Source organism: Ursus maritimus, unplaced genomic scaffold (assembly GCF_017311325.1).
Source record: "Ursus maritimus isolate PB19 unplaced genomic scaffold, ASM1731132v1 scaffold_2, whole genome shotgun sequence".
Classification (NCBI taxonomy): Eukaryota; Metazoa; Chordata; class Mammalia; order Carnivora; family Ursidae; genus Ursus; species Ursus maritimus.
The window spans coordinates 58,600,732-58,610,761 of NW_024424452.1; the positions used below are offsets into that span (position 1 = coordinate 58,600,732).

Below are 10,030 nucleotides of genomic sequence, written 5' to 3' on the forward strand. Positions count from 1 at the left end.
ATGGGGCTCCATCCCAGGACCCTGGGATCATGACCTGAGACGAAAACAGACACTTAACTGACTAAGCTGCCAAGGACCCCCTAGAAGCTGTATTAATAAAACCATAATGTAACTTCATTCTCACATATATCAACAAAGAAAGCAAGTGTTTTCTGAAGAAATTGGAGGGACGATATAATGCATACTTTGGAACCAGATATTTGATTTATGACTTACGGAGTAGTTAAGTCATTTAGCTTCTTTAAGTCTTTGTTTTCTCACTTCTAAAACAGAAGTTAATAATAACTAATATGCAGCTTGTTGTGAGAATTAAATGTAATACTTGTAAAGTACCGGAAAGTAACAGTGCTCAAAAAGATTCTATTTATATGATTATGAATTTATCATGATGAATACTATTACATCAATCCGAAGAAAATTATTTGAGGTTGCTAATAAATTGGAAAAAGGAGTTCAGTCAGTATTCAAATAAATCACATACACAATATGCAATCAAGTTAAAACTTTTATATTATCTAGTAATACTAATTTCAAAACAAAGCTATAAAAGTTGAAAATCATTAGTTTGAGGTGAATATATTTTAAAGTATGAATGCATTAAAAAATAAGATGAGAACACAAATGTGTTGCCTTTTTGTTGTGATGTGAATTATTTCTTAAAAATATATATCCTACTAAATGGATTGATGGAAAGCTCTACACTTACAAATGCTTTTCTGTGCATTAAATTAGGATGCTGACAATATGATAAAGGCCAAAAGTCACCTGGGCCTAACTTTTTTTAGATTTTTTTTTAATTTACTTATTTGAGAAAGAGCATGTGAGCTGGGGCAGGGGAGGGGCAGAGGAAGAGGGAGAAGCAGACTCACCCACTGAGCAGGGAGCTCTGATGCAGGGCTAGATCCCAGGACGCTGGGATCATGACCTGAGCAAAAGGTGGATATTTAACCAACTCAGCCACCCAGGCTGGTCTAACTTTGTCACAACTGAGAATTCTGAATTAAAATAAATTTTTCTAACACAGGGAATTAGCAACATATTGCACATGCATTAAATTTGTTCAACATACTCTTTTTATTCTAATTCAGTAATGAGATAGCCTAAGAAATATATTCCTCTATAAGTCTAATCAGCTTTAATATCCATACATATGTAACATATCTCATTAGTGCCTTCTGTTTTTAACACAATTAGGCTCCAACAAAGGAAGATAAGTAATGCTCTTAGATGTTTACTAAATTAGAGAGAAACCTATAGGACCACAGGTATAGACAAACTTCAGTGCTTCAGCTCCTGAAATAGTTCCAGCTTTCTGAGGCAAATTAGCTCTCTTAGATGTGCAGGTCAAAATCAGGACAGTCTCTAGAACTTTCTTCAGGGATACAATTTTTATTAGGATAGGACTCCAGGAAATTTTTATATGATGAACTTAAGGAATAAGTCGAACATATTAAATTCACTCCAACAGTTCACCTGAGCTTACCATGTGGTATAGGCATGGGTAATTATGGGGAATAAAGCATTGAATAAAACATGGTTAACATTAAACAAAAATAAAAATGAAATACAAATTAAAAAATAACATGGCATGACAAGTAGTAATGAATACTATGGCGAGGGGGGACTATGGTGAAGGGTTGTTATTCTAAATATGGAGGTCATGTAGTACACTAATGTGAGGGTGATCCTTGAGCTAAGACACAGTGGAGGCAAAGAACTGACCCATGAAGATATAGGGACTGGGGTGGCTTAAGCCTGATAATCAATAGCAAGAACAAAAGTTCCAGGGAAAGTGGTAGGAGGGTGCCGTAAGTTTGGGAAAATTTAAAAAATAAAAAGGAGGCCAGTATGACTGGAGTGAATTGAATGAAAGTGGTAGGGAAGGCTCACAAAATGATAAAAGATGATATCTTTTGAAAAAATGCAGATACAGTTTGAGCAGATAAACTGTTAAGTAGCTTTGCGGTACAGTTGCAAACAGAATAGAGAAGAATATATTTGCTTATTCTAGACCACCTCATAGTCTCTCATCAGTATTAGTCACTGTGCCTCTGAAAATGCCTTGGTCTCTCTCTTTATAGTTATCTTTCCACAAAATAACTAGATTTCCAAATATATTATCCAAATAATATATAATCCCCAATATACCATTTCATATTCACATTTGTAGTTACACATTTGAAATTACCACATACATGACCTGATAGCATGTAAATACTCAAGGAAACCTACATTGTTTTAGTCTTCCTTCCAAACTTCTCTTATAGTAAATGAAATGAACATTGATATAGAAAATCCCATTTGCATAGTCCAACATCCATTCTCCTATTTTATTTTAAAGTCAGAAAACCAAAAAACATGGACTGCTTCATGAATTTGCATGTCATCCTTGCTCAGGGGCCATGCTAATCTTCTCTGTATCGTTCCAATTTTAGTATATGTTCTGCCAAAGCGAGTACTCTCCTATTCTCTTTAACACCAGGCCCAGATTTAAGGGGCTCATGCTTGCTGTTAATGAAAGTCAACATTTCTCTAGCCTCTTTTTCCATGAAATTGGCAACGTGACCAAATTTTGGCTAATTACATGTGAGAAGTGTTGTTTGGGTCTGGCTATTTAAGGTGAACTCACCCCACCTATACTACTGCTGTTACTTCTTCCTGCAATAAGGATATCATAAATGAAGTTCTTGAACCATAGTCTTAAAGCACGTGATGAAAGCTTGAAAATGGGAGCTTTGTACTAGAATGGTGAAATAAAGAGATGGAATGTCTGGTTCATTGACGTTATTGCAGAAGAACCACAAAGCAGTTTTGGACTGCTTACCTAATTTCTTTTATGTAAAATAAAAAATATATGCCTTTCTCTTGTCTCACAATTTTTAGTTTGAATTTTTATGTTATAATGAGCTGAACATATATAAGGCATACAACCATTCTTTCACCGGTCCGTATTTAGAATCATCTTTTACTCTGCTTTAACTCATCCTATCTAGTGCTAGCAGCTAGCCATCACATTCTATTTATTTACCTGTGGATATTTAAACTACCTAAAACATCTCTTCTCTAAGCAACTGCCCTGCTTTCATTTTTGGACTGAAGGCATTGTCTTACATATGTTGGAGAAATACTTTTCCCTACATTCAAATCTATTCCTTCTACTTTCTTGTTTAAAGTTGGCTATTAATTTTATTTAATAACACTCAAGGCTATCCTAAGATATCTGCAACTTATACTTCCATAAACAACATATTTGGCAGTATCATGCCCCATGTGTCTCCCATACCCACTTATGAAACAATCATAGATACTTTACATACCTGAAGCTGTCAGACAAGAACTTATATCTACTCTTATCAATGCCTGAGATATTTTTATTTTTTCCATCAAAATATGAGTAGGATAGGATAATAGAAAACCATATGGACATAAAATAAAACACATGCAATTTGGAATCTTGCGTTAAAGACTTCTTAGAGGTTTGAACTTAGGAAATGTTCTTAATCTTTCTAAGTATCGATTTTCTAATTGGTAAAATGTCAACAATGTCTTACTCATGGTGATGTTTTAAACTAAGTTCAAAATGTTAGCCTACAGTTGAAGCCATGACGGAATAAGAGGGAAAAGATTTATCCCTCTACCTTAAGAATACAACTATTTATAATATCTATAAAGAACATATATATATAATAACTGTTTTCAGATATTAGTCAGCAGGCAATGGTTTGCTGTGATCCTGCTTGGAAGAGAAACAGCTGCTAGTAAGTTCTGCTCCCAGGCACATTCCAAAGGAGCACGTAAAGATTCCCAAACAGTTCATCGCAGTCTGAGTTGTGACAGAATCAAAGATCAGGAAGTATACAGTGGCTGAAAATTTCCAGCCTTGCAAAAAGGCGGGACATAATGCTTAAAAGGGACCCAGAAATCACCACATGACCCAAGAGAAATGAAAACCTATTTCTACACAACTTCTACACAAAATTTTAAAGTTGCTTTATATATAGTAGCTCCAAACTGGAAACAACTAAAAACTAGAGACAATGCAAATATCTAATCAGTGTTCTAGCTCCTAGCTACTCGCTCCTTCGTACTCATCTGAAGATTGTTTCTTTCTTAAATACATCTAAGAGAAAGCATGTGCTTATTCAATTAAATTTATCTTAATTTTATCAGTACATTTCAAAACAGGGTGTCTTATAAGTTCTTGGAAACACAACGGATTGGCTGATTTGTGTATCCTCAGTCCATTCAGCTTGATCAAATTGGCCACATGATGCAGAATATACCATCAATTCTCTCTGAACATACCAATTCTGCTTTCCTCAGCTGGAGCTGTAAATGGTACCATTTAGCTTAGAAGCATCAGATATCTAGAAATACCATATACCATGAATAAATTGTTTAGTACAAAATCATGGATGGAGGAAAGGAAAGGATGAAGAAAATAACTTGGATTATTATGTAGCAGATTTTCTGTGACAACTGAAATGATATGAATAACCAATAAAAAAAGTAAAACTAGGTTATTCTTCCATTTGCTTATAGCAGATTAAATATATCGAAATAATAACGGAATAATAATAATAATAATAATAATAATACTGTGGAACTAATGCTCAGCCATCTCCCTATCAAAGTTATCTATTATATAGGAATGTATACAGGTTTGTAATTCTTAGTCATTTTAGATCATTATAATTGTTACTGTTCATTGCTACCATGATATCATTCTAGATACTATGTCTACCAAATAATTTTAATTGATTACATTATGATCAACATTGTTTTAATTAAGTTTTTGAAAATCATTATGCTATATATATGATGACTCTTTCAAGGCATTAAAAACAGACATCAACTGAAATAATACAAAACTACCAATATTTTATAGCAAAATTTTATGTGGCTTTTTAATATAGATAATTATACTTCAAATAGCTGGACATTGCCATGGAAGTTAGAATAAGTTGGCATAATTACTGGACTATAATGAAGAAAAAAGTCAATTAAAAAGAATACATACCCTGCTGCATTTATTTCTACTATACCACTAACATGTTTTTCTAGAATTACTCATTAGATTTTATATATTTTTTCTATAGAGAGCCTATACAAGTGAAATGAAAGAGTCTGAGTATAGCTTATGCCATGCACAAAATATCTGTGGTTATTGCCACTATACAGCTGATGGACCATAAAGCATGATGCTTTTGAAAGGCCAAATATAAAACTGAGTTGTTAAAATGTACCACATCATTTTATAGATTAGGAAAGTGCTAAAATGATATGATATTTCAAAGATGCCACAACAATTAAGCAAAATGACCCCACCAATCATTTGTTAGGTTTAAAAATGCAGCCCCTTATAATTTAAATCACTCATTTGACATTTTACACAAAACGCAGGGACAACCCTCATTTTTATGAGAAGAAGCATAACTGACTTGAGCCTTCCTTTCTTTCTTGCTTCAAGAAAATCTGGTGAAGGGGAAGGAATACAGTCTTGGAAGTTCAAAAAAACCTAGCTTTAAATCCATAACTGTCCAGTACTGACTAGCTATGAAACTTTGGACACCAGCAGGAGTTGCTATAGCAGTGTCAACAGGATGGACGTGAGGATTTAAGATATGATGTCAGGCACATTATAAATGTTGTTCCAACACTGCCCCCCACCCCCCACACTTGGACTGCAATAAAGGAAATGAATATTTCAGCAGAAGCAATTGAGGGCATCAGCATGGTATACAACACATGTGGTGGGGTTTTTTGTTGTTTTTTTAAGAAACAACTATGCCAATTTTGGAATTCTTGGATGTTCATTTTTACGCACCTAAAGTAAAACTGAAGACATTCGGATGTTTTCCATTAATTTATAAAGCAAAAGATGATGTTTGAAATAAAACAATAGCAACTATTAATAAAATTATACTCTTTACATAAACTCTCCAATATAATTTTTACTTGCATAATATTTTATAATTATAAATGAATTGCATATAATGGGTTACATATTGCTTTTCATGTATTTCATACTATTCCTACTTGTCTTTTTCTCTTATCTAGATCCTGTCTTATTGGGAAACACCTACCTCCACATGGCTGATAGATTCAATAACCTTCTATATCACGTCTATGACTTCACATCACTCCAATTTAATCATACTTTTCATAGTCACTGTAGTAGTTCTTAGGGCTGTCGTAACATATTACCACAAAGTTGGTGGCTTATAACATAAATTTTTTTCTCACAGTTCTAGAGACCTTAAGTCCAAAATCAAGGTGTTGTCAGGGCTGCACTCCTCCACAGTCTCTAGGGGAGGCGTTACTTGCCCCTTCCAGCTTCTGATGCCTCCAGGCATTCCTTGGTTTACCGCTGCATAATTCCAATCTCTGCCTCTGTCTTCATAGAGCCTTATCTTTTCTCTTGTGCATAAGGATACTTGTCATTGAATTTAGAGCCCACCTAGATAAACCAAGATGATATCATCTTGAAATCCTTACTTATATCTGAAAGGCACTATTTCCAAATGAAGTCACATTCACAGACTCCTGGGGTTAGGATATGGATTTATTTTTGGAAAGGTCACCATTCCATGCACTATAGTCACCATTTCAATTTTTCTCATCAGCCACAGCCTTTCTAATTTGCTGTTTTTCAGTAGTTTACTCCAGTCTTCCTCACAGGGATACTAGTCACTTTTTCTCTGTATTCCTACAAAACTATATGATCCTTCCTTGATTTCTTTCCCAGAAAGCTAAAATCCTAAAACTCAGCACATAAACTGCTTTCTTAAAAATCTCCCTATCATCATAACATTGCAAATACTTAGTAAAGTCTAGACACTGAAACAATTCAACCGCTCGCTATTCCTCTGACCTGCATACAGGATACTCTGAGCTGCTGGAAAAATGTGCAAATATGCAAACACACAGAGCTACATTTTTATGATCTCATGATTGCCAATGCAACTGGGCTATCAGTACTCATTGGCACACCATTTATATTTTTCTAGTTAGATCTCTTAATCTATACAGATTTTTAAACTTCATTACTCTAAATTTTCCTCATTCTTTTTCATCAGATGGTTATCCAAAACACTCTCAGCCTTCTTTAAGAAAATCTGTTATCCTGACCCAATCTCTGTTCCCTAGTTACAGTGGGATAGGCATTCTTCACCTTTTACCATAACCTGTGCTTTCCATTCCATGGTGTATTGGGGTCCCCTTGATCAACCGAAATTTCAATAACTCACTGGAAGAGTTCACAAGACTCAGCATATAGTTATATTTACGGTTATCATGTATTACAGAGGAAATCACAGAGCAAACTCAGTAAAAGAAAAGGCAAAAGGGGTTCATCCAGAGGAAAGCAAGAGTCCTCTCTCACTGGAGTTAATGGGACACCCTTAATTCCTCTGACAAAGAGTTGTAACATGTAGGAAATGCTGTCTACCAGGAAACCTTATTAGGGTCTCAGTGCCAAAGACTTTTATTGGGAGCAGGTCACATAGGCAGCCGTTCTCTGCCTAGTACATATCAAAATTCCAGACTCCCAAAAGGGAAGCAGGTGTTCATCATAAAGCATATCATTTGCACAAATAAATTAGGCACAAGGAGCCACTCTTACCAGTTCTGGGGATGTGGAAAATCTCCTGAAATCCACATTCCCTGATGACACCCAAGGGTCTGAAGGCAGACTTTTGTCAGGATTATAATCTCAACCTTCTCTTTTATGCACATGTAGGCTTCTGCCTTCCTTTCCTCAGTAGCCTTACCCTTTACATATTATTCCCTTACGTTCCTGTATTTTCCTGTCTGTACACTTTGTTCCTCTATTTTTGCACATTTTTATCAAACTATCTCCACATTCTCATATCTTAAAGAAAAAATAATTTTTCCCAACTCATGTTTCCCTTGAACTGCCACACTATCACTATCTTCACCTTTATATATAACAACCTTGAAGGAATTTTCAATCCTGTATCTTTCATTTCCTTACTTAATTCTCATTCATCTAACCACTCTCTAACCCTATCCTCAAACACTTCACTATAATTGCTCAAACATAAATCACCCACTGATACTCTGGGTACTAAATAAACCCAACTTTCTTACCATCTCAATCTGTCAGCAGCAGGCAAACTGTTGACTCTGCATTCCTTTGAGAATATTTTGTTTTGTGATCTCTCTGGCCACTTCTCAGGCATATTTCCTCTGTCCAACCTCTAAATGTTCCTTTGGCACAGTGCTTTGCCTAAGCCTACTTTCTGCCTCATATAATTGACTGGCCATTCTTCACTGGCCATGCATAAGCTGTTGTTCTCCCACTCACATCACATGTGGGTGAACATAATAGGTATCTGACCTAAAATTTCTCAAGTGATAGAAATTTTATTAAAAATCTATTTAAAAACATGTAAAGGGGTATGCCCTTATGTAAAAAAAAAAAAATCTGTCTTAAGATCATACATTCCCCAGACAAATCCATTAAATAACTGCCATAGGACTTGTTCCCTGCCCATTTCTGGGACCTCAACCAGTCATACGATTAATCAGGTTTTATGTGCCAGGGTTTGTATTAGCCACTGGTGGCAGACATTTAATTGCTTACACATTATCCCTTTCCCTTTTCTCCTTACTAAAAGTAAATTATTATGCAATTTCTTTACCACACAATTCCAAAAGGTATCTTGTGCAAAAGGTAACCCTAGAACTGTTGTATGATCCTTTTCTTTCATCCCTCTAACTCTAGTACAAACAGGATGTCTGAAAATGGAGCCATCGTCTTGAAACAATTAGGCAACAAGTATAACGACTAATGTCAACACATTAAGGACAGCAGAGCAGAATGATGGGTGAAGCCTGTGTCCATGACTGCATTGTCAAACTGAGCTCTCTATCTATAAACTTGTTGTGTAAAAAAAATAACTCCTTTCGGGGCGCCTGGGTGGCACAGCGGTTAAGCGTCTGCCTTCGGCTCAGGGCGTGATCCCGGCGTTGTGGGATCGAGCCCCACATCAGGCTCCTCTGCTGTGAGCCTGCTTCTTCCTCTCCCACTCCCCCTGCTTGTGTTCCCTCTCTCGCTGGCTGTCTCTATCTCTGTCACATAAATAAATAAAATCTTTAAAAAAAAAAAAAATAACTCCTTTCTTTAAGCCACCATTAATTATGAGTTGCATTATTTATACTCTTGAAGTATCCTTATTTAGTTCTTATTCCAGGTTTCTTTGTCAGGTAGGTTGAGGTGAAGAGGAGATAGCCCTTATTGACTGAGATTCATTCTTTAACAATGCTGCACTTAGGAAAGTAACAAGCAGTTGTAATCAGGTTACATAAACAGGAATGTGTTGAAAACATGCATGGCACTTGATTATCCTTGGTAGAAAATGAAGCAGTCTGCTAACTGCTAATCTTCACTGCATTCAGGGACTCAGAAAATGAGTAATAATGGCCAGTATTTATTGAGCACTTACATATACCAGTTATATGTTAAACCCTCCATGGGCATTATTTAAATCTAATCCAGACTATCACCCATTTTGTTATATTATCCATTATAGATATGAAGAAACAAAGGGTTGGAAATAATAGAATTAATTTGTTCATTGTTTGACAGCTGTTAATCACTGTGATCAGAATTTGAAGTCAGTCTTAATTCATAGGCCACTAAAAAATTCTGTATTCTTATCTACTCTAAATTTCTTCTGTCAATTCCAGAACAGGGTTTAGCCATCTGCTAGATACATCCATTGAAAATTTTGATAGATAACAAAAGAAATAAACATAACCTTAAACCTGAGCTTCCTCTTATCTCAAAAATGAATTCCATTACCTATACATGTACCTGAACAAGCATTTTTTCCCTCTCAACCTCTATTTCTGCTTATTGACTTGTCATAGCCAATGAATCATGAAGTCACATAGATTAATTTTTTCAAAGGTATGAACCTATAAGAGGTCATTAAATCAGCTGAGTGGGTCATAATCAATATTTTAAAAATAAAATAGATAACAAGCCAAAAAATTAAAATCA

The 10,030-nt window shown here is 35.4% G+C and overlaps 1 non-coding gene across 1 annotated transcript; it reads right to left on the bottom strand.

The window, feature by feature from the left end:
* Positions 1 to 2,352: 2,352 nt before the first annotated feature.
* On the bottom strand, positions 2,353 to 2,459 carry LOC121104113. The gene has a single exon (XR_005836484.1). It is a non-coding gene; the product is annotated as a U6 spliceosomal RNA (small nuclear RNA).
* Between the last annotated feature and the right edge of the window lie 7,571 nt (positions 2,460 to 10,030).